The sequence below is a fragment of the Cinclus cinclus genome, chromosome 6, assembly GCF_963662255.1.
Source record: "Cinclus cinclus chromosome 6, bCinCin1.1, whole genome shotgun sequence".
Classification (NCBI taxonomy): domain Eukaryota; kingdom Metazoa; phylum Chordata; class Aves; order Passeriformes; family Cinclidae; genus Cinclus; species Cinclus cinclus.
The window spans coordinates 57,983,834-58,010,395 of NC_085051.1; positions in this window are offsets into that span (position 1 = coordinate 57,983,834).

The window sequence follows — 26,562 nt, forward strand, 5'->3', positions numbered from 1 at the left end:
ACAGCCAGTCCTAGCTCAGCTTTGGCTCCTATAGGATTCATTTTATTGTGCTTAGGCTGAATTTTATCCACCTTCCATAACATTCCTTGTCATCCTTATTCATCCTTTAGGAACCTGGCCCCACACCCTCTAGGCTTTCCTCTGTGTCCAGGGAAGGGACAGCCAAGCTGGGCACAGGTGGCAGCCCTGGAAACATGTATTGAAGGATGTCAGGAGATGGAAGAGAGGGACACATCCCAGCCACATCTCCTGGGCCCCTTCACTGGAAGGAGTCAGAGACCCACTCAGGCAGGAGGGCAGCCCCTCTTTTATCTCTGAGAGGGTCTCCAGCAGCATGGTGGGATGGAATAGAGAAAGCAAACCACTCATTCAACCTGTTTGCAGGGGAGTTGAATATGAAATTTAGATTAAACAAACCATGCAATGAAACGTCCTGGATTCCCATTAACGGAAATCATAGCTGCAATCAGGATGGTTGAAGCACAGGGTCACATTTCCCCTTCTGGCATGTCCCTCTCTCACACCCACCCTCGAACACCACACACCCTCACAGATGCACAAACACACAGTCTTTCTCCTCCTGACACACTCCCTGTGTGGATGGGGGGGATGTGCTCTCTAAGTGGTGACCCACCACACCACAGCCAGGACAATGACACAGAACAGCCCACTTGCCTTGGGATTGCCAGGGCTCTTAAAAATGTTCCACAACTTAGCATTCCATAACAAATTTAAAAGTTAAAATCCAGGTGAGGACAGTTCCTTCACATTGGTAGCCACTTCTGCAAGCCACTGACCCCCCTGAGCATCCCCACTGCCTTTCACAAGCCCCAGTTGCACACCCTTCATCCCATTCCTCTGTTGGACCCGACTTCACCTTCCAAAACGCCTCTCCAAGAAGCTTTGCATGCCTGAACCTAATTGTTTTATCAGAGCAAAGCTTGAATTACACTTTTAAAGTAGAGAAGACTCAGCAGAAGAGAGGTTAAAGCACAGGGGGCTGCAGACCTCCCTCCCCACCAGCGTCCTGACGTGCCGGAAGCATCCCGTGAACTCGGGCTTGCAGGATGTCTCAGATCCTGCTGTGCCTGGCTCCACCTGGACAGCAAAGAGCCGCCCACACCGTGCTGGGAACAAGCTGAATTGAACAAACACCATCTGCCACCGCTGCTGTCAAGCAGAAAATGCTCACCATGCTGCAAACACTGATGGAGCCACGGAACGTCAGGAGGGTCAGCGAGACACCGCCGTGTGCACGAGCTCTAACCTCGTTATGTCTGTGCCAGGTGGCTGGAAAGCTTTTACTGGGGTGGGAGACCTACAGTTCTCCACAAATGATCTTTCCAGAGGGGCAGATTTTCTGTGTTTTAACTTCTCGCCATGCAGCTCCTGGTGAAGGTCATTGGCTTTATGCCACGGTGGTTTTAGGGAGAAAATCTGAGTGAAGCTGATTTAGTCAAATCTGTGAATGAGCTGGGGACCAAAACAGCTTATTTGGACATGGCAAAAATTAGTAAAATTGTAGTTTCACAAAGGAATGGAAAGGTTCAAATGACAACCTCATCTGTCATTCCTAATTTCCAAGCATTTGGAGAAACTGCAGCCCCCGTCTTGCTCAAATACAGCAGGTGCAGGGCTTAGATGGATGAGGTGAGACTGCAAGGGCAGCTCAGACATCAAGTAACCAGCCAGCCCTTTCTCCCCCAAAAACATCCTCCAAAGGCAAAGGATTCCCAGACAATTCATCAATGAGCAGCAGCTTTTATTGATGATTGTTTATCTAGAGGCCAAATTCTCAAGCCAGACTCGGGTAATTCAGACCTGCTGAAAAACAACCACAACAAAAAACACCTTTAAAATTACAGAATCATTAAGGTTGGAAAAGATCTAACCATTAAGTCCAACCATTAACCAGCACTGCCAGATTCATCACTAAACCATCCTAAGCACCACATCTACATCTTTTACAAGACAGAGACAGCGATTCCCCCACTTCCTCAGGCAATGTCCCAATGCTTGGCCACCCTTTCCATGAAGAAATGTAAAAATCCCAGAGAATATTTTTTTTTTTACAGGATGGCAAACCCACAAAGACATATTGCCAGTGTCAAAGCACAAACATGACTAAAATTAGAAGGAACAAGTGTGTCCTGACCACATGGATCTGTGGTAGTGGGACCTTCATAACTGTTCCCTTGAGATATTTCTGCTCACAGGCTCCTGCATGGCCACAGGTCTCCTTTCAAGAGCTGGGAACACAGAATGTTCATTCCCTTCCCACTGAGGCCACACTTGGGGCACCCGGAGATGAACACCATCCCCTCTGCCCCTCTGGCTGCTGCTTCCATGGGGTGAAGCCCTTTGGGTGGAGCACTTTGTTCAGCTTTCAGCCACTTGGATGGTTCTGCCCCTGCTCATTTTAATGGACGCTTTGCCCAGCTGAGATATTGTCCTGGTTTACAATACAAGATATATATTCTATTACCATCTGAGAAGGGTGATCATCCTTATCTCTGTGGGAAATGTCCTCTGTTAATGGGCCATTGAGTCCTATTGTATAACTGATAAGATTACATCATCCCATTGGGAGATGCTCCAGCCAGGAGGACGAGCCAAGCCTTTCCTACCTAGATAAAAAACTGAGGTTTAGAACACCAAAGGCAGCCTTTTTCCACTGGATTCCAGAGGAAGAACCAGGCTTTTCCCACATCATCTCTGGACCCTTTGGAGGAAAACTGCACCAGCCCCCTGACTGACAGGGTATCAGGTTGTATTCTGACTCTGTCAGTGGTTTTATTTTTATTATTGCATGTATTTTGTTTTCCCTTTTTCTCTTCCCTGTTAAAAATTGTATTACTGACTTGAAGTCTCACTGGTTTTGCTTTTCAAACCAGTACAGATGTGGTGTTTGGCCTGCCATGAATTCAGCTCTGCTGGTTTGGAATCAAAGCACTTAGCGTGACTGTCCTCCAGCTCAACTGGACTCTGCAGTGAAAACACCACAAGCAAAGCACAAACACAAACACACCCAAGTGCATAAACATTGTTCCCCCTGCCTGCCTCTTTCTAGGATGCCAAAATCAGAGGGGGAGGGCAAGACCTAGTGTGGAAAATAACTCCTTTTAATCATCCAGAACTACATTTCTGAAGGTTTCAGCGGTGCTGTTCCACATCAGTGACAGATTTGTTCAGCTGGGGTTACAGGAAGGTGGTTGTTTTCAGGGTACAAGGGCCCTTCTGCTTTCCAGCCAAATAGCTGCATCTAGCAAAAACATTGCTGGTAAATCATGTGTCAGCAACTTATTCCTGATATAATCCAACCAGGTTTATTGTTGGCAGAAGAAAGATTTCAGCAAGGCACAATATGATTTTATCAAAAGGCCACACCTAATTTACTGCATGTAAAGTAACAGTCATTATTCCTTTTTCCACAGCAGAAACTAAACAAACAGACACACTGAGCAAGAAGAATTGAGATTTTTCTTTTCCCTGATTGCCTTCTGCGTCCCAGAGGCTGAGTTTTGCCTTTTATTATGAATTAGTTGACTTTTCCCAGACTGTCAATTCGCAATCCTTTTTGATTTCACATCTTCCCTGAAAGCTCCTCATGCAAAAGCTCTCCCCCATTTCCTCAGGGAGCTCTTCCCAATATCAATATGCAAAGGCTGAGATCACAAACCCCTTATTCAATCCACGTACTCCAGTAAAGACAAAACAGAAGACAAGCATTGCCTGCATCCTCATCTACAGTACCTGTCCTGCTACATCGAGGTCAGCCCCTTGTAGGAAATTTTGTTAATTGTATTTTGTTAATTGACCTGCTTGCAATCTGCTGGGATAATCCTTTTCTTGCTAGGAAGCTGTATCTAACTTCTCTCCAGCAAATCTTATGTTGCAGCTTGGTAGGAAAGACCACATCTGGCCACATCTGGGTGCTTTTGTCACTTCACACGAAGCATCGTGTTACAGAGATAATTTATTTCGCCCCAGATAACAAACAGACACTCCATTGCTAATATCTTTGACAATATTTTCACCCTCCTGTAAGCCACCAAGAAAACACTTGTAGATCATTGCTTCTGTGTAAATCTCTTCATTTGGTAACTCCATATAGCTGTCTCCTGAAAAGCCCCTGTGGCTCTTTAAAATGCTAATTAACCTGTAAATGGCTTTTTCTTTTTATATCAAACCACCACTTATACTTTCTTCTTATTCTCCTATAAACAGTAGAAGCTCCCAACAGATACATGGAAAAGTTTTCCTAGGTTTGTCATCTAACAGGCATAAATGTCTCTCCCATCCCTTTTCCAGGCTGTATCTTATACCCAGAGGCTGGACGTGAGCTGGACACTGCTCCATGGCCAGGCAATTCTCAGGAAGCTGAGGGAGCAGCCAGAGCCCTCAGGGTGCCTATTTCCATGTGGGTCAGGAGAGGTGTGAGCCCAGCACGGTGACTGCTGCCACCCTGATGCAGTGCTGGTGTCTGTAACCATTTGGGACACTGATTGCTGTGACTCGGTGTGTGCTCCTCAGCCAGCTGACAGCATCATAGCACAAGGAGGGAAATCATTGCTGCAAGGTACTGCAACAAAAGCCATCTCAGGGCTCCTGTTCCATTTTGGCATCTGTTCCACACAGCATTACTCATCATCTACAGAGACCTCTTAGTCTATTAAATGAGGAAATGGAAGGCTTAGTCTTTACCAATCACTGTACCATGAGTGCAGCTTGAGGAATGAACACTCAGCCCAGCTCCCCTGTCCCCACCCAGCCTGTCTTCCCCTCCTCATGCCAAATGCATTAACTCTGACAGAAAATATTTACCTGCATTAAATTTGGTGGGACCTGGGATCCCGGCCCCTGAAAGAGAAAAAAACAAATATACATTAAACTGTAATAGAGACAACTGCATGTTCTGCAGCTTGGAGGCGTGTAACATTCTCTAATAAAAACCTAAACAGCAAATAAGTTAATTGTACATGGCAACAACAGGAACTAAACCTGGTCTTTGTTTTCAAGGCATCCTAATTGAAACCAGACCTGAGTTTGCACTTCCTTTGTGGTCCAGGTGGGCACTCGTCCTAGGATCATAATGAAGGTGCTACAAAGGCTTTTCCCAGCCCTGCAGCCCCTGTTCAAGATCAGAGCAACTTGCTGGGTTTGAGAGCTTTCTTCCTCTGGTTACACAATGCGGGGAGAGGAAGCAGGGGTTGTTATTGCTGCAGAGAGCTCGGGCTTTTGATAATATTAAACTGTTTAGGTTGGATCAAAAACCTGACTTTGTTGAGGACCATATGGTGCTTAAATGATGTTGCCTTGCAAGTCTGCAGGGTGGAAAACAGGGCCAGATTCCACAATATCTGCAGATTACCAAAGATGTGAATTTAATGAAGAAGGAAGAAAGATTAAGGGAGTTCTGTCTTTGGTGGCAAAGGTATTTCACAGGAATATCCAAGGGGGAGAGAAGAGGCTGCTGCAGTAAATTACAGAGCATGCTCAGGTGTGGATTTAATTATGAGCAATAAGAAAGAAGGATACTTGAATGCACTCAGAGCCCAGAAGCCTTAAGCTGAGATCTCACCTTTCACAGGCTGATGGGAACATCATCACCATACATCTTCTTTAATAAGTATAATAATCATCACACTTTTCAAAACTTTATTTGGTCCCAATAATCCTCAACAGTGACCACTTGCAAGCTTTTTAAGTTTCCATTTTATTATAACACAGCATTTGCAGCATCAGCCTTCTGTCCTTAATAGATGACACTGCACCAGAGAGACCTCAGTCAGGATCTGTGGGACCACAAGACACTCTCACAAATGTTCCTGCTATTTTCTGCATCTTTGGCAGTGCTGTATGTAGGTGGTGAATTGTCCCAGCATCCTTTAAGATGAGAAGTGTTATGTATGTGTAAAATAATACTGTTAACTCAGGGAGGAAAATGTGCACTCAGAGAGAGCCCAAAAGCATGCCACAGCATCAGGAATCACCAATCCAGGCTTCCTGACAAGTAAGAAGAGCAATGGGATTAGTTTTCCCCAGTGTGCCCAGATTATATATTATTTTTCTGCTACATCAAGGACTTTTATTTAAAAAAAATTAGAAAACAATACAACAACAAACAAAAAGCAAAAGGGTGTTTTTTAAAAGGGTCTTTTAAAATTCTCCTTTAATTTATTATATTCATCTTGGGAAAGGCAGAATTACAGGAAGAAACACCTTTGATGTAAGAAAGACTATGACAGAAGCAGAGCTGGCAGATGAATCCATTGCCTTCCCCTCCTGGAGCATGGGAAAAGCCCTCAGAGGGCTCTTACTAGAGGACAGAGGTGAATTCCTATAGCCCAAGGCTTACAAGAGGTGCACAAAAATTGAAACTATTCAGATAGTCTGACTGGTGTCTACAGCCAACTCCAGCTGTAGACAACATCTCAAAGAGGACATACCCATCCCTTCCAAAAAAAGTGCCTTCATGGCCCATTGCTGATAAAAACCCAAGGAAAAGACCCAGCCCAGGTGTTCTGCTGTCAGGCAGCAGTTTCAGTTCTCTGGAGGTGAACACCTGGCATGGTGTGAACAGGACCCAAGAAGCCAAGTGTGGACACCCCACAGCCACCACACTCTGCAATCCTTACATTAAAAGTTGGGACTAATATTTAGTCTTGCTTCAAGGTCAGGTTTAGCTTGTTTCTTTCCTTTTTGCAGCTGCTTTTGGTACCTGAAGACCATCAGGGCCAAAGGATCCCCAGCTAAATGGCAGCCTTGCCCCAGCTGTGATTCTGCCATCAAGTAAGGGACAAGTTTCTGTGCACCAGGTGGACACTTATCCTATATTAACACCGTCATCACTTTCTGTCCCTCATTTTCTTTCCCACCATTCACTCAATCTGAACTCAGCTCCGTGCCAAGCAAGCCATTCTCATTGCTCTCTGCCTTTATGAGCTCCAGCCACCTAATTTCCACACCACATTTCCTAATATTTCAGGACTGTATTAACTATTAATACCCACAGTCATCTCTTTTCCTCCTTTTTTATCTGAACAAGGGAACTGGGCACTCTTATGGGAATTCCCATGATTCTGCAGCCATGCCATGCCATCCCATCCCATCCCATCCCATGCCATCCCATGCCATCCCATCCCATCCCATCCCATCCCATCCCATCCCATCCCATCCCATCCCATCCCATCCCATCCCATCCCATCCCATCCCATCCCATCCCATCCCATCCCATCCCATCCCTCTTCCTTCTCTCTCCAAAGTCACCCACTTCTCCCCAGAAGATATTTCAGGATTTTGTGCCAGGGACAGCTCATGCTGTTCCAGCTGTCACCAGCTCACTGACAACAAATCAGACCTCATTTCAAAGCCAGGTTTTGAGGCACTTCCCCAGCAATTTTTCCCTACCCACCTCAAAATTCAACTTTCAGCAAAATTCACTGGTTCTTCCTTTTTGACATTTTTATATCCCCTCATCTCCAGTATTTTTTTCCCCCCGTCAGATCACCTTGCCATTTTTCACAAGGCACTATATTCACTTCACTGAATCCAGCTTGGAAATGCCATAGATCTAATATAAATCTAGAAAAATCCATTATTTTATCAAACCATCATGTTTATACATCATAACCTGTCTTTGCTAGGCTCAGGCTACATTGTCTCCAATTTTCTCTTTAACTTCATGCATTATTTTTCATTTATCTCCATATAATTGGGGTCAGAGCAATGGGCTTCCATCTCCCTTATATACAGACCTGTCTTTCCTGTACCTTCAGCCATCATCCACTTCCCAAGTTTGATGCACTGAAGAGCAACCATTGCTCCTGAATGTTCATTTTCCATGCTCTGGGCTGGAGATTTTCTGCCTTGTTTCTGTCCCCTTGCCACCAGCCTGAGTGCACTCAAGTCTGAAATTGGCTCCTCTCATGAATGTGGTAATTTTGGCACCCACAGCCCCATTATCACTGCCTTACCTGGTTTTGCCTTAAATACTCACTTCACTGCATGACTCACAACTGAGGCAAGGCATTTGATTTGCTTTCAGGCCACATTTAAGGTTATCTTTAATATCAAGCTCAATCTCATTACATAGAAAACTTTTCTCCCTTCAATTTAAAATATGGCTATTGAACAGAAGCATATTTCTTTAAATTTCTCAATAAAAACACTCTCTCACCTTGCTAGCAATGCCTGCTTATCTTTCCAGACATCAGCACATGTGCTGCTTCCCTGATGAGGCTCACCTCCAGGAAAAGGGCCAGGTAGTCTTTTTCTTGTAGACATCCAAAGGGACATCAACAGAGAATGGTTTTAATTTCCAGCTCTGTATCAAGAGCCTGAGTCAAGCTACATCCACCTAGCCTTTGGGACACATTCCCTCCTTGTTGTAATACCAGAACCACTGATTTCTATTTCCAATTTCTACTTCCAAATCAAATTTATAACAAGAAAGCCCCGAGGAGCCCCACGGTGAACAGCAGGTAATGAGTGAAAAAGACAAATAAAAGAGACAAGATTCAAAATTACACTGTAGGGAAAGACCTGGGAGATCCCCCAAGCATCCAGAGGAGAGGTGGGCAGAGCCCATCTGTCTGCACCCCAGGCACCACCCTCGTAAAAGGCTGAGCTCCAAAAATACATGAGATCATTACAACCAGCAACTAAACCCTTCTGTGGTGCCTGTGCATGCTGTAAGAGGGGAAAAAAGTGCTTGTGTTAGCACCAGAGAGGTTTGCCAAGGAAAGAAACAACTGCTGGCAGCCTCGGCTCCTGAGCACGTCAAAGTGAGCGTACAAGTCTTGTCAGAAAGACAAATTAATGTCCAGATGGGCTAAATGTGGTCCATCAGAATGAATGGAGCTGTTGCTGATTGATACCAGCTAGGAGGATGGCCCTCTGCCTAGCACTGGAGAAAGCACGGGCATTCAGTTTTTGGGAACAAAACTGCTACAGGATGAATAACCTGTAAAAGTCTCCTGCGGTTTCAAAGTTGTCGTATTTTTATTTCTAAACATTTGATGAGGACACAATCTGTGTGTTCTCCCCACCTTTGTTTGGGGCGTGGGAGCAGCAGGTTTTGTCACATGTAGAGCTAACACTTTGCTTTGACATCTGTAGTGCTGCAGGACAGCTCTTTCCTCCTGGGCATTTCCAGTCTGTTTTCCAGGTGCTGTGGAGTCAGATGGTCAGAGCTGTGTCTGACAGAGGACTGGGATGGAGCTGACACTCCAACACCCCCACAAAAATGCCAGCTGCCATGGCAGGGGTGTTGGAACTAGGTCAGCTTTAAGTTTATTTCCAATTCAAACCACTCTAAGGTACTATGATTCTGTGATTCTGGCTTTGGTTAACCTCAGTGGAGAAGGAAATAAAGAAAGAGATGAAAAGGAGGAAGAAAAGAGAGGGGGGAAAAAGGAAAAAAAAAAAGGAGGAGGAGAAAAAAAAGAAGGAGGCGGAGAAAAAAAAAGAAGAGGAGAAGAGGAGGAGAAAAGGAGGAGAAGAGGAGGAGAAGAGGAGGAGAAGAGGAGGAGAAGAGGAGAAAAAAAACCGAAAAAATAAGAAAAAAAGAAGAAAAGAGGAAGAAGAACAAAAAGGAAAAAATGAAAATAAAAAAAGAAAAAGAAAAAAAAAAAGAAGCTTTAATTTCACACCAAAACCCACAAAAGCCAAACCTCCATGATTCGTGCAGGAGAGAGGAAATCCCAGCAGAACTTCCTACCCAGTTCCTTCAGATCTCCTGCTTCCCTCTCAGCTGAAACATCCCCATGATTGTCACAGCCAGGAGAATTTTTATCGGCTTTGTCCCCGGATTCCCCATTGTTCCTATAGACTTGCAAACGCTGCGGAAATTCCCAGCATTTCTGTCTGACCACAAACTTTCTCTAAGGAGATTCTCACACGAATTTATTTTAATTCTCACATGAGTGAGAGTTAAACTCTCACGCAGTTTATTACGAATCCACTTCATGAAATGAATGTGATGGTAGCCTACTAATTAATATCTGGCAGAAATTAAGTGAGAGCAACTTCTAATGGTGCTGCTTCCCTGGCTGGTCAGCTCTTCCATTCCTCTGTGCATCAGTCACAGAATATCCTGAGCTGGGAGGGATCCACAAGGTTCATGGAAATCCAGCTCCTTGCCCTACACAGGAATAAATACTGACCTAGAGAAAATGCAGATTGTGTTTGATCAAAAGATTCAGCAAGTCCACACCTCGATTTGGATGGCAGGGGAAAGGCTGGTTCTCCAGGAAGTGACCTTCCAAAAATCTTTACTGAGGGTTTTACTCAGCTGAACATCTGGCAAATGTGGAGCTTTTACTGGCTAATTTCATACAATACAGCTTTTAAGCCTGCAGAACAGAAAGTAGAGGGGAGTGAGCAGAATTAAATAGCAGCTATTAAAAGAAAAATAATATTGCCTTTCATACATCTTTTCCACTTTTCCTACCTCTTTTTTTTTCTCCCTCATTGCTTTGGCAGGTGTATTTGATGTGCTAAATTCCATCCCTGGTGGTACTATAACAACCAGCACTTATATGTCAGGAGAAGAGCAAATTCTGGCAGTAAATAGGGCACAATGATATCCATCTGTGTTCCTGAAATGCATCAGGTGAAGACATGCTTAGAAAAGTGGATATAATCACTGAAATGAAAGAGCCTAAAAGAATTACTTCTCCAAATGACATTTCCTTTATGAAGTGAAAAAGCATCTTTTGTCTTCATGAAAAAGCAACATCAAAACAGTATCTCTGGAACCATTTTTAAGCAAAACACCCATTGCAGCTGGTTAGATGGGTAACCCACTGTGATTTAGCCTCAGCTCAAGATTTAGTCTAAGGCCCTGGCCTTTTTAATACATGATAATATTCATATAAACATAACTGTGTTTCTAATGGGTACCTGTGAGAGTGATTTACCAAAAATAAGAGTGTGCATTAGGACTCAGCTAAGATCAATTCATATGGAAATAGTTCACCACATGTTAGAGAATTTGGCCAGGGAGTATAAACAACAGCATGTGGGTGAGGAAGAAGTCAAAGCATTAGGAATAAATTATGGGTATGGCATGAGCTGCACAGTTGTAATGGCTATTCCACACCTCAGAAGATGCTCCTCACAGAATTTCCAATAACAAATGCATTTATAAAACATCTGATTGGGTTAGAGCTGGTTAAAGGAATACTGTATTCACTGGAAAGTCGAATGTGAAACCAGCACCAGGAAAAAAGAGATTTGTATTAGGAAACACTGCAGGTTTTCATGTGAAGGTGCCGAGACCCTGGCACAGGTTACCCAGAGAAGCTGTGGATGCCCCTCCCTGGAAGTGCTCAAGGCCAGGCTGGATGGGGCTTGGAACAACCTGGGATAGTGGAAGGTCCCTGCCCATGGCAGGGGAGTTGGAAGTGGATGATCTTGAGGTTCCCTTCCAGCCCAAACCGTTCTGTGATTCTATGAAGTGACATTAAAATATCACACATGATTTCAACTGGAACACTTCTCCTTCATTAACCATTAGTTTAAAATGTTCGTGAATCTATTTCTGTAGTGCAAAGAGCATTTCACCAATAGAGGACCCATTTCCAAACCTCGTCACTCACTGGGGCTCTGATAGTTCCAACTTCCAAACTAAGGAAAATCCCAGTGAAGGACTGGATCCCGCACAGAGCTTCCCTTCCTCCCGCTGCACCGTTGGGTGCTTTTGTTTTCCTTACACTCCCTCAGCACTCCCTCTCTTTGGGCCTCCACCACCATACGGGCAATCTCACGTCTCTTGGCTTGCAGGATGCTATTTCTGGAAATACCATCTTGCAGAGAGCCGTGGCATGGAAGTTATGATTCATACATTTCGTAGGAGCAGAAGTGTGAGTGAATTTGGGCAGGTGGCGGGGTGGCACCCTGAGTGTGAGGTGGCATGACAGATGTCAGCAGCCAGGAAAGTACGCTCCAGAGGTGCAAGACATGAAGAGTTACAAGTTCCTGGGGAGTTATATCCACTTACATCAGACTTGGGGAAACTGGGCATCATAAGCACGCTGACGTTCAATGTTTTGCCTGCCATTTTTGCAGTTTATGTCACAAGAAACTGCTGTGTCTTGGCTGCTTTCTGTGTCTGAAATGTCTCTTCTTGGCTTCTGTTTGTCTCCCAGTTCCACCTTCACCGCCTCTGTCACTCCTTCCCACACCACTGCTCAGGCAGATCCAATACTTTACTCCATTTCCCCTGCAGCTTTCCCCCTCTCCAGCCTCAGCCATCCCTCCTGCTGCCCCTCTAGACTGGAACTTTCTCCTCTCCCTCTCACCTACACAATCACGTTATAGAATTCAGCTCCTTCCCAAGCTCTGTTGCTTTCTTTCCCTCCAAATCCAATCATTTTTAACCAATTTATTGTAAAGATGCTTAATTAGGGAGTCATAGCCCAAATAGCAGCAAGAGATGCTTCACAACCCTGCATGGTCCAAGGCATTTCAATTCTGAAATGTTGTCTTACATGATAAACTCTTCATCAGCCCTTGCCCAAAACTTGTATTGCATATTGTTGAAGTTTGTAATAGATCACAGCTAAAGCCAGAGCACAGCCAAGCCTCAGGAAGGTGTTGGCCCAACTCTGCAGCTGCTTTCCAAACCATCCATCTTCACCTCCTGCTTTGTGCTGCAAACAGAGCTTTGAAACTTCTATTTCAAACCATTCTCAAAGCACCCTCTTATTCTGAGGAATTAAATAAGGAGTCTGAATAGTCTTCTTATAGGGTGGGAAGAATGGATGGTCCTCTGTGAGCCAGGGGAGAGAAAGTTCCTCTGAGAGCAGCAACACCCCATCCAAGGCTCATGAGTAAGAAGAATTCAGTAGCATGACAAGTGATAATAAACCTACAGGAAAAACCTGGCACAGGAGAGAGAACAGCACCAGCCCCAGAATTTGTGAATTCCTCTCTTAGAAAGCGGGGCAGCTGTGATGGGCTGCACACAGACCTCACATGGACTATTATGTCCCATACAAATGGGGCAGAGACGCTGAGAGCTGCTTGGTCCCTTCCTGCTGTGCCAGCAGCTTCCCAGCCTGTTCTGGGCACAGTGAAATGGAGTGCCCCAGGGTCTCCAAGGCCAGGACGAGCCAGCTGAACCCCATTTTGTGGTGACAACCCCTGAATCCTCCCCTTGCACACATACAGCCCATTCACCTCTGGCCACTCGGCGCGGCGCTGGCCGTCTCCGGGATAAACACTGCGTGGTGTGTGTGGCGTGCTGCAATACTTCAAGGACGTTGGAATGCACTTTATCAGCACTTTTAAACACTGCAGCTTTATGAGGGGAGCCTGAAAATCTATTTACCATTCCAGACTGTGCACAGATGTGCTTTTAATACAACATCCTGATGTTTTTTTTTTTTTCTCTTCTCGTGACCCCTTGCTGTCCAGGCAAGGGCGCTTGCCTGTCCCTGTGCCAGCAGATGCTCCAGGAATTCTTTCTGGAGCACCAACCACCAGAGATTTCCATGACTTCAAGCAGGTCCTTCACACCTTCTAATGATGTTATTCTATGGCTGCTGTGAGGTTTGCTTCATGAGGCACCTCTGTAACCACCCTTAGTTGTCACACAGATGCTTCCTAACCCATCTCACCGGTGTTTACATCTCTCCAAGGAGATTCCTCCTGCGCACCAACTGCGTGTGCAGAGCTGTTGATTGCTCAGTGTGTGGCACAGCAGATCATGCAGACTGCTGAGAACAGACAGATGATCTAGGGCTCTTCTGGGCTCCTCCTAGGAGGCTGGAAACTTGTGGAAATTCCTCCTGTGCTCCTGAAGTCACCACATGCTCTGAGGCAGAGCCCTGATCTCAGAAGCGTGTTTGGCCACCAGCCTCAGACCTGAAAGATGAACAATGAAAAATTCACCTTGGTTCCGCTGGTTGTAGTGGGTCAAGGATAAAGATGGCTTCTGAACTGAAGGCGTAAAACTAAAGACTATAAAGGGCAAGAAAATAGCAGGAAGGAAGAAAAACCTGCAGAAAGGCCTTCCCTTGGGAAAAGCAAGAAGCACTTAAAGCTATTTTCTCTAATCGGATCTGCTGCTTTTACAGCTCCATTCACAGAAACCATTTCCCAGCTGTATTCTTCTCTCTCTGTGTCATCTCCCTTCAATATTTACCATTTATGCAGAGCCCCCCAGGTGCCACATCAGGTGAGCTGCCAGGCCCAGCTAAGATCCCTTTCTGGTGCCAGCTCTCTGTGTCTCAGAGAAAGTTGGTCACCAAGAAGTCCTTGTTACCAACCAGGACCTTCTGTAACTCATAGAAAGGCATCACCTCGTCCAGCAATTGGCATCTTATGATGACCTGTGGGGTTATCCCCTGATTTCTGGAGCAGGGCTCGCACATGTCCCCATGGGTGTTGTAGCTGGTGCCCCAAGAGCTCGACACCAACTTGAGCTGGACAAGTGGCTACTGTGGCTACTGTAGCTGTCCACAAGCCAAACAGCACAAGGCAGCACATGAAACACATAATGACAAGAATGTAAAATAAACCCATCAGGCACTGGCTCAGCAGGATCATGATTTGTTCCCCTATGAAGATTCACTTGTACACTGTTTAATCCCCGGGGCTGGGGCCAGCTCCAGTTTGTGTCAAGGGAAGATTTTCCATTTACATTAATGGACCTGGAATGGGCCCAAGCAAAGCTGTATAATCAGCAATGGTTTTATTAGACAAGAGAAACAGCCTTCCCCTTGATTCCCTCCTACTCCTCTGCACCAGCTGTAGGTCAGAACCTGCCACTTCTGCTTTGGAGACTGAGTCTTCTCCCAAGGAACTTGGTGTTTGTTTCAAACTAACCAAATTGGCATTTTCAATGGGAGCTGAGATTTATCCATTGCCAGGGACAACAGCTTCAGATGATGAGCTGGACTATGCCTGACTCAAGCCTTCCAACTCATTTTCTGAAGAACACCATGTTGATTTTATACCCCTCTTAGTTTCTAAACTGGGAACTTCATACCTCTTGTTTATATTTTCCTTTAAAAACATTTCTTATCTGGGAGCAGTAGCAGGAACCCAGACAAATACACAAGTTGAAAAGGCAACAGAAATGTTTTGTGCCAAGGAAGGATGGATGTAAGCGAACCTGGCTCTAATTACCATGGAAACAAAACACGTGTCTTATGAAAATGATTCACACTGTTTTGAAGACTTTTCTGGAAGGCAGTAACTTACTGCCTTGGAGGCAGCACAGCAAAACAGAACAGCCAGAGAGTCAGGAGAGATGTGTCAGAGCAGGAGTATAACTTAGAATCATAGAATTGTTTGGATTGGAAAGGACCTTCAAGACTCTTGTTCCAGCCCCCTGCCATGTTCCAGGACACCTTCCACCAGACCAGGTGACTCCAAGCCCCATCCAGACTGGAACACTTTCAGATGTGAGGCATCCATGTGTCCAGAGATCAAAGCCTGTGAGCTTTGGACAAAAGAGAATATACAAAAATAGTTGTTAGAACATGCCCAGCTCACTTTTTGTAGGTTTGTCCCTCAGCATCAATCAGTCACTGTCTCCCAGAGCCTCTCCCCCTTACAAGTGTGTGTGGGATCTCCCTGCTCCCTCATTTCTCACACGAAACCCTCACCAAACAAACGAACAAGAACCACACACACCCCTCCCAGCAGACTGTAAAATACCTGGAACACAGTGATAGCATTTAATCCCCCTGGCAGGGCCCTGAAGGGACTTTCAAACATCAAACAAGCTCTGCACCACCACAGCCTTACTCGTGAAATTATTTATCAGGGGCTAATTTATAGAGTCTTTTATAAGCTTTGTATTGGCTAATAATGTCCTGGAGGTCTCACATCCTCCAGCCTTGATGGATTCCATGTTCACAAGGCTGGGAGCTTGACATGTAGAGGAGATTTGCAGCCTGGAGCCGTGCTGAGTGTCTGACCCTGTGCAGTGAGCACCATTTGGGCATCAAGAACTGCACTGGGTTGGGTGATGGGTGCTCCTGTCCCACAAGACATGGGGTCCCACGTGGCTCATCCCCTCACATCACACCAGCAGTCAAGTGGTGAAAAACACCAGACATAAATCAGAGACTTGCTTGCATCAAACAGAGCCCCAAAATTAAGCAGATGCTGGCAAAGCTTTTTTGGTGAAATGTTTTCAAGCTCTGATAGTCAGTTCTGGGCAACAGCCACCCCTTTGAAATTATAGGAAACTTTAGGAGTTTTATAGTTGTTAGCCATGTCAGGGATCCCAGCCCAGGAAAAATCTCTTCTCTCCATCACCCATGAGTGCATCTACGTGATCTTTCCTTCAAATCCTCTGGGAGGTATAGATAAAGCCAGGCCCAAGAAAAAGCACGATTTGTTTATCATAGCAGCCAGTTCACAGCAGAGATTAACAGATGGAAATCACTGCAGAACAAAAATGTTGTTGTTGGGTGACAAGCTGGTAGCTTTTCACTAGATGACCTAAAATATAGGTATGTTTATGACATTAGAGTGAATACACTGGGATTTGGGGCTTATAAAATAACTAAAATATAATAAATTAATAAAATTTTAAAAATGGGGCTTATAAAATAACTCAGCTACAAATTGCATGGTAACTGTAAGATTTAAAATCCAGAGATGCTCTTAAGAGCTTCATTAGGGGGGTTCAGAATGCATGAGTTTGCATGAGGCTGTATGGAAATGTAAAACAAACACAGTGTAGAAGGTGAGAAATCTGTTCTACAATTGCATTTTTAATTGACAGTAACAGGGAAAAGCCATAGAGGGAAAGGTAAAAGCTTTTGTTTTGGAAAATGACTGCCAGCTTAGGAGAGATGTAACTGGCAGACACCACTTAAGAGCTAAATGTATAGAAAGAACCTCCTGTTTCTAAATCTTACAACAAAAACAACAACAAAGCAAAGAGATACTAACAAGAGTGCAAGAGTGACATTATATATTTTCACTCTCATTTTTTCCCCCTTTTTATTTTTCTTTTAGGATGAGCATTTTCTAGGCAACAATGAGAAGAGACCAAATTCTTCCTTTCCTTTCAGCATCCAGAAAATTCTGCAGTGGGGAATGGACAGCCAACAACACCCAGGGCAGTTGCTACCCGAACCTAGGGAAGGAGGGAGTGTCCAGAGTTGCTGGATTTGATTCAAGGAGCAGCAAGCACCACTGCATGAAACAGCAGATGCAAACATGAGTGTGTTTTGGCACAAGTGTGGGCACCCGAGCTCAGAGCCAGCAAAGATTTCTGGTCTGTACAAGGTCTGTGGTGGCAGCTCTGGCAGCCCAGCACATCTGCATCAGCCTCAGAAGGGGAGGCTGCTCCTGGTGTTGGCTCAGCACAAGCTCCACAGCATCTGGAAAAAACTAGTCCACAACATGGGTATATCCCGTGGTCACATCCATGAGTTTCATGGCTCTTTCATGCTGCCAGAGTATCCAAAGGAGGTGAGTGTACAAGTACACCTTCTCCAGTGGTTGAGCTGGGGCCAGCGCTGGGTGAAAGGAGTTTGTTTGGGTTACCTGCCTACATGAGACACAATCCTCACTTTTGCCACCTGCCCAACACCATTTGCCAAACAAATCACTGACACCAGGCACTCATGAGGCTTTGCAGTCCCACTCCCACGTGCACTCTCTGCTTTTGTTACCAGCAACAGCATTTCATATTAATTGCAGGAACCAGATGGCCCCAACATGAAGCCAGAGCATGGCATCCTCTGTTCTTTCCATTTTCTAAACTTTCCCTTGAATCCATTATTCATACAGGTCATTCTCTTGCAGGGTTAAATGAAAACTGCAGTGTGTTTTGTACCTGCCAGAAAAAATTAGAGCCTTCATTGCACAGCATTCAGACACCCTTCCCTTTCTCCATGGGAAGTCACAAAATTATCACCAATCTGCTTATTGTGACAGCAGAGAGGACTTGGAAGTGACATTTAGGAGCAGGAGAGTTAAATATGTTTACTGCAAGCTCATTCAAATGAGAAAAAGTAAGATGGTTTAAGTTGCTGAGTAGAAAGTCCTGGTTTAATAGTTTAGTCAGCAGGTGAGGTGACATTTTCTAGGAGACTGGAAAGGGCTTTGAGCCAACATCATAGCACACAAGAGAAGATTGAGTCCAGGAGATTTGGGCACTTTGGAAAGACTGGTTGACTGAAATATCTTCTGTCTTGTTTGGCAGCCAGAGGGCATTGAAGGCCAAAATTTTATAAAGCTGGGAGATCCCGGGGGTGCAAAAACCACTCCACCAGGTGAAAGAACATTTATTTGATACACTTGGTGACTGTAAAGAGGCTTCTCCAAACTCAGATCTCTGCCACTTGTCTCCTTCAAACCCAGTTTCTAATAATGTGTCTTCCTTCTAATACCAAGTAGTGCTCAGTTCACTTTCTCCTACCACAAGCAGCCTTTCTTCAAGTCACAAGCTCTAGAAATGTCAGTCTCATGCTCTCATTTTGGAAGTGCTTGCCAAATGCTTAAGGGTAGTGTCCCAGCTTTCACCATTGTGATCCATGGGAAGAAGAAGTGTCTAGGACCCAAGTTTCCTTGTCATCTATATTTACATGACAATCAGTTCTGAAATAAAAAATGTCTGCAATACCTTTGTTCTATCTTCTGCTTTCTAGGCAGCACTCTCCCTTGCCTGCAGATCCTCAGAGATGCTCTTGGCTACCTTCCTCTTGCCCACCTCTTCTCTGTGAGCTCTAAGTATTGAGGTTATTTTCTTCCAAAGCTCACACTTTTCAGGCCTAAGAAGCAGAAATAGCTACTTTGCTATTTATCAAAACTGAGAAAGGGAACCGGAGCCAATGCTCCCAGAATTCCCAGAAGCTGGAGTTTTCTGGAGGCATTGCCAGCTCTGAGGTCCTCTGGAAATACAGCACAAGCAGATATTTGCACATGGGGCATATAATCAGGAGTTTCATGAAGAATGTAATTAGAGTCCTTTAACTGATGGCTGGGAATAGATAAGTGTGAGATGATCAAGAGAAAGTGATAGGTTATTTGTTTTCCTGCAGAGACTGCTCTGTTCCTTCTCTTGGTAATTGGAATTAGTGGACTGGGATTAGTGCTGCATGCAAGCCCACCAAAGCAGAATATCACTGTTACTTCCAAGTAGGCTGAATTTTAAAAAGTGAACCCAAGACATGAAGCTCAGGCCAATGTAGGCACAAGAGTCCTGTTGCAATATTCAGGGAATGACAAAAATATGTTGGGGTTTTTGTCTCATATTGTCTATCTAGACCCTGGAAACATAGCTGGAAGCCAGCAAGAATTAAACCTTAGAGTCCATTTTTTTGTTTTTCCAGCTTTCCAGGAAATATTTACTTTTGATTTCATGGTTCTAAACTCAATCTTTCCTCAGTGTATAGTTCACTATAAAATGGGGTTAAGAGGTTCCTACGCTATTAAAAAATTATTTGGGGGAAAAAGAGAAATGGAAGACAGATTTTTTTTTAGTGGATGAAAACACTTTAAAAGCTGAATCATCTTCTTCAAGGACCTGACTGCATCCTGGTGCCCTGTTTTCCCAGCCTGTGATGGGAGTAGAATTTGATTTCTGAGCTCTGCTGTATCAGTCCAAAGACTTCTCAGAGGGGAGAGAAAGGCAGCACTGGGGCAGTGACTGCAGCCTGGTCTTTCTCCCAGTTACACCAGCACCATGAATGCTGGGATGAACATTACTTAGGAGGATACAGGAGAGGAAATCCCACTGTGGGAACCAATTCCAGCTGTGCCATGACACGTGTAAAACCCTGAATGTGTCAGTAAAAGTCAGAGGCTCAGTATTTCCTTTTACCTTAGAAAGGAGGGGAATTGCATCCCCTGCAAGCCTCCCTTGTCTTCTCCAGTCATCACTTGTATCTTCAGTTATTTCTAGGGACACACTGGAACTGAATTCTGCCCTCTGAGGTCACACAGTGCTGCACAGCAAGGGAGACCAGCCCTGACACCAGGGATTTCCACCAGGGTAAGGGACGTGGGGACAACTATGAACTAACTATGGTTTTCCATCCTAGCAACCTGTGCTTCCATCCCAGACCATACAGAACAAAGGGTGTGGAAAGAAGAGCAAAAAACCATCTTGTCACACTGACCAAATTTATAAAAAGCTGAGACAGTGTTTCTCTAGCTCCAAAGTGGAGATGGTGGTGGCTCTGAGGGCATTTTAGCCAGAACAGAGATACCAGCCATTTCCTACAGCCTTGCCTTGAAACTGCTTCACAGACTGGCTTGTAACCCTACAGTCAAACAACCCTACAATCAAACAATGCTACCAGCTCCCAACAGGACTGCTGGGACCCTAGTTTGTGGGACAGGAAGACAGCTCATTTTTTATCCACACTGTATCTACAGCACCACCACAGCCCAGGACATGCTGAGCCTCAGCTCTGAATTAAAACAAGCAGTGAACCCTGCCCTGGTCAGGCTGCTGATCCCCAGGCTGGCTAGAGAAGAGTCAAGTGACACAAGCCCTGCCCAGGCCACCTGTTGCAGAACTTGGCCCTGGGACACACCACCATGGAAGACCCCACAAGGTTGGTTTCACTCCCTGGAGCAATGATCTTTGAGCTGCTCTTTCTTCTCCGTCTCAACCCTTCACATGCTGGTGCCTGGAGCAGAGGCACAGGCAGAAGCCCTGCCATCATACTCTTGAATGCCTCAGCACAGAGAAGGAAGCAGACACCAGCTAAATAGAGAAATGGATTTAAAGCACAATTTCATTGTGGAGATTAAGAGCTAAGAGCAAATCAAGGAGCTGCTGTGCAAGACGTTACCACGCAACAGCAGCTTACTTGCTCTTGGTCCCCCACTGATAGCAGTGAAGAGAATTACTCTTCTGTCACAAGCTAAAGATTCCACACTGAGACTGGAGTTCACCTCCTTGAGGAGAAGAGGGTTTTCAGCAGCCTTTCCCAGAATAAGTTGTCAGGTAAAGCGACAAACCTGAAACGGCAGCTTTAGAATTCAAAGACAATTCAGATTGAAAGAAGAGGAGAGGTGTAACCCAGAATGAAGGCAATTAGCCATTTGACCCAGCCACCAAGAAAAGATGTGAACCTCTTGAGAACCTTCAAGTGGAGATTTTTTTCTGGTGGTGGGCAATGGCCAAACAATGGTTCCCAACATGACCTCAGTGACCCGTGGGTGACTTTCACAGTCCCCAGCAGGCAAATATTAAATCAAGAGTGTGCCTTTGTCTCTTACACAAAATAAAGAGGTGACACCTGTCCAGGAAGGCCAGTTTGTCCTCTGACCAGCTGGTGGAAGCACAGAATGACAGAATAGTTGAGGTTGTAGGGGACTTCTGGAGGTCATTCCTTGTTCAGGACAAAGCCAGCTTAAAATCAGGCTGCTAAGGGCATTTTTCCCTTGCAGAATTTTTAACATTACCAAGGACTGAAATTCATACCTGTGTCATTTGCTCACTCTCACAGTGCAAAAAAACTCCTTTAAGACCAAATCAGACTTTTCTTCACTGGACCTTCTGTCCAGAGGAAACACTTGGAAGCCTGAGCTACACGTTGCTGCTGGAGATCTGCTCAGCTCCAGGGAGCATCAGCACAACTGGGTTTGAGCTCTGGCGTGGGGTGAGAGAAGAATCTTGCAGGAGCTTCCCTCCTGTGCTTCCCCTGGGGCTCCCTGGTCCTTTCTGCTGATCCCAGCAAGCTGTTGTGTGGTCTATGCAGGGAGGTTGCAGTCTGCCAACACTTTGCTCTTTTCAGCTGGTTTAATTATTCTCTCATAATAACTCTTCCCCTTTCTCTATGAAGAACAGATGATCGACACGGCTTGCATGGCATTTCAAAGGCTGCTGTGTGGCTCTTTCCAGCCACCTAACCCCACCTCCCCCCCTGATCTGTGGGGGCTGAGCTTGTTCCACTGCCTCCAGAGTCCTGACTCCAACAATGGCAGTGCTGCCAAATACCGACACTGAGCTAAATGCTTTCCATGTTGGGGCACAACAATAGTCAATATTTTGGTGAGGCTGAATTACAGGCAGCAGTTGCAACAGCTGCCTTCAGTTTTGGCTCCAACACCCCACTCCCCAGTGAGGTACAACACACTATTTGATGAATTCCACACTCTGTTCTTCAGTTACAGTTTATTAAAAGATGGATTAAAACATTGGCACAACAGTGGCCACAGGAATATTTTTCCAGCAACATCATCCCAGAAGGCTTTGGAGACGCAGAATTGTGTCTAAATTGGGACACCATTCATACATGGTTTGAACTGGTGTTCAGGAAGACAATGCTCCCTGTTAAAGGAGTATTTTGTTACAAAAGAAAATAAATCTCTGTCCTCTGTAGGCTCAATATTGATATACACCATTACAGATATGGTAAAGCCTGAGAAGAACCTTTTGAGCTTTGAAATCAAAGAATAGAGGCCAGTAAGACTGGGAAAACAACAGCTGGTAGACATCATGTGTGAGCAGCAAGATCTGCAAGGAGTTCAACAAGTTACTCTTCTCATTGTGCATGCAGAATTAAGAGAAGTGATGCAGGCATTGGGTAACCCTTCCAGAAGACACACATTACCCATCCTACACAGATGAATCCTTTATCCCATTTTATATCCCTCCTGCTCATGGCTATTACAGAAAAGGAGAGACTTGGTGAATATGATCCTGGCTTTAACATCATGGAAAAATCATCATAAGCAACAGACTTAGTTCCATGCAGTGTCATGACAAATTATAATTGAGGAGGAGACAGGGAAATGGTGGGAGCTGAAGTCAACAGAAGCCAAGAGGCACCAACAAACTCATTTTGAGCTGAAAGTCTCCCTGTTCACCCCCTCACTTTTCCTGCTGAGCATGCAAAATGGTTCAGGAGATCTTAGCCAAACCACTCGGTGTGAGTGAAGACACAGGGCAGAGACTGAGCTTTCAGAGCTATGGGTTTGATCTCTGATGCACTGGGGAAGTCAAGTTCAGCTGCTCACTTGTGTGCCAAACCAATAATCTGGACACTCATTCACTGGGAGCACTCACTCCCCTTCATCTCAACACTTCCCAGCAGCTGAGATGCTCCATCCTTTGGACTGCTCCAGCTGAGGGATGGGAAATGCATTCCTGCACACGGCGCTACCTACCCTGGGCATTAACTTTCCCCTTTTATAAGCCAGCTGCATATCCCCAGTGCCACTCAGCCAGGGACAGAGACTGAAAGGTTAAACATTAATCCAAATCCATGCCAGATTTCAAATTAACTAGCCAGTGTGAAAAGGAACTTGAGCTTTCACATGGATTTAAAACACTCCCTGTGCAGCTCATCCACCAACGTGGCCACAGGACCGCACGGAGCCACTGAAACGTGCTGGCCATTGTCTTGTGGCCAGAATTCCTGGGGGATGTTTGCTGTTCTCTTTTTTCCTTGGTACAACTCCTAGCTTCACCCTGAGAAGAAGAAAAAGTGTCTAAAAAAGAACATTTCATGGAATTGTGCTGTAATGTGGGGCGGCTGCTTGCTGGCAGGCAGCAGGCATGTGCTGTGGTTGGCCACAGAGGCTGTGGGCATTAATGAGGTGACAGTGGCAGTGAGAGGGTTTGCAAAGCACTGGATGTGCTCCAGGGCTGGGCAAAGGAAGGGCACCCCTGGCAGACTCCTTTTAGATTTTTTTTTTTTGGGGGGGGACTTACAACTTTATTCACAATTGCCTGAGGGAGAGCCTTCACCAGCCCACCCCCTCCACCACGAAACAAGAAATTAAGGCATCAGCCTGGCTCCTCATGCCTGCTTGTACTTTCCATTTTCATCAGTAACATACACAGGCATGTGCTAACACCCTGTTCTTTGGGGAGCTGGATTTTCCAAAGTATGTCCTCACACCACAGCATGTCAGAAACCACTGGCAGATGTGTGGAGAAGTAGGAGGGAAGGGGAAATTATTTTTAATTTCATCTGCCTTTGTGCTTTTGTATTTGTTATAAGGGTGCACAAGCTGGGTTCATTCCCATTGACATACTACTTAAAGTGAGATTAAAAATATTTCATTTATTTTCAACTGCACTTGGTTCCACAAAGGTTCCCAACCCGGTCTAATAGCCCTGCTCCTGTATTGCTTGGAAATCAGCTGGGACACAAGGGATCTTTATTCTGAAGCTGTGTTTTGTCCCAGAGCTGGACTGACAAAACATGTTGTCTTCAAAGTGAGTAAATATTTTCTTGGAATGGGTAGCACGGGAGCCCTTTCAGCATTCCCTCCCCAAACCAGACAGATGTGCATACAGCTGCTTCAGTAGCCCAATACCAACCTTCCAAAAAGGCAGATTTCTGGGAGCTGCTGTTGAATGCTGAAGACAAGTCACCTTGAACACAGCCAAGAGATAAGGGAACAGCACTGACATCCAAGAGACTGATCCCATCCTAAACAAGCCAGCCATGCATCAGAACTATCCCAGCTCCTGCCAACAGATCTGGCTCTGTTTGCTGAAACCAAAGTCTGCTGCAGCCCAGGCTCTTCCCTGGGAGCAGCATGTGGGCACAGACATCCCTCCCTCCTGGAACAGCTCCTCTTCCCTACAGATACACCCAGCCCAGACTTCCAGATGTGTCAAGCAGAGCTTGATCATATGGATTTCCTGTGATGGGAACAAGGGCTTTTCATTACTGTAAAGAGGAGAGAAGTAATTTGCTTTGCATGCAGCTTCAGCTCCATCAGGCCACACATGCAGAAGCTTGGGGTTTACATTAGCATAACTCCACTGGCTTTTGCCAGACCAGAACAGATGTCCCCCATGTCTGTGGCAGGTTGAGTGCAAGTCGAGCCCCCAAAATAGCACAGATCTTTAGCAGTCAGAAGGACAAACGTTCATTCTTCCAGTCCATTTACCAAATGTTCTCTTTTGGTGTGTAGCATCCTTCAGCAGAGAGGAAAAAAATTGTTATATGCTGACATAGGCATTCATTATAAATATTTCAAGTCTGTCAGTCAATTCCCTTATATCTCACCACTTATGGGAGCCTTCATTTGTATACAGAGGACCACACTCAGGGCTCAGTGTGAGGGTGGGACAGGCAGTGAGAAAACACCTGCAAGTATCCACACCTTAATGCAATTTCGTCTTGGAGACTGGAGCATTTGCCTTGCAAAGGTGCAATTGTTGAGAACTAACACAGCCTTCCCAAAGAGGAGGAAGGTCCAGTAACAAACAACTCCAACCCAGAATATGCAAGGTAGTATTTTGTCCTGGGAGCAGGCTACAGTTGTTATTGCACTGTCTGCATGTTCCTCATGACACAGCTGTAAATAGTCACCCGGAGAAGATGTGGATGGAAGTACTCAAGGACAGGACAGGACTTGGAGCAACCTGATCTTGTGGAAGGTGTCCCTACCCATGATAAGGGGGTTTTTGAGGTCCTTTGCACCCCAAGACATGCTATCAATCTGTGATAGCACAGGAGACCAGAGACTTGTCCCACCACAGTACAGGCACTGTGACTTTTCTCTAGGCTGAAAGTTTTAGAGGGGTGTTTCTCCATTTCAGTTCCCCCTAAATTATCCACACGGGAGACCTGACCTCTGCAGGAATTTGCTTTCATTTCAGAAAGCCCATTAAGGCATTCCAGCCTTTCAAAAGCCAGCTCTGCCCTTGTATCTGCAGCTCACAGTGCTGACTGCACTGCTAAGCAATGCAGCAGGAAAATGAAACCCTGACGCTCACATCAAGGAAAGGTGAAGTCCCCAGGAACACAGATATCCCAAATCAATAGCAGCAGACCCATTTTATGCACGGAAGATTTTCTCCAGACAGGCAACAAGTGAAAGATAGACATTTTCATTTCGCAGGTCTATTCATACCCAGCCTTAAGCCTCAGCTTCACAAATCACTGCACAGCAGTGGAGCAGAGCCCAAAAGCATCCCTTGAGCTGGAAGCAATAACAGGAATGATGCATCCCTTTACATTGACCTAAATCTCAGATCCCCATACTCGTGTTTGCTGCACACCAGGGGAATGAGCATGGGCAGCTGCCACAGCTTGGCTGTGGCTCAGGAAACTACATTTTTTTCCTCATGGGCCATTCACAGGCAGTTTTCAAATTTACTTTGCTGTACAAAGTCAAAGGACTCAGCCGTGGTGCAGCAGTTGCTGTCACCATTGTCCTACCTCCTACTGAAACAGCTGGTGCAGAGAACAGCTTAGAAATTTAAGATTAGTTGGATAATGAATGATTAATAAATAGTTCACCTAATAAAGAAGATTATCCTTCACTTAGCAGCTGTTTTCTGACCTCCCAAAAAGCTTGCTTGATTTATAGCTTGTGTACCACTAAGTCAAATAAGTCCTTTCTCTCACATTCTGCTGGTTTTATTTTAACCCCTCTCAGCATTGGCCTCAGTGATAGTGCCTGGCACTATGGGCAGATATTCCCTTGCACCCGCAGTGATGCCAAGCTCACTGAGGCAGGACAGATCTCTGTGTGAGGTCAGGAGAGGTGCACACCACACAGCAGAAATGTCACTGTGAACAATCCACAGCTCTTCCTCCCACTGAGTTTCTGTCTCTCACCCCCACCACAGCTCTCTCCCACTTTCTAAGAGCAAGAAAA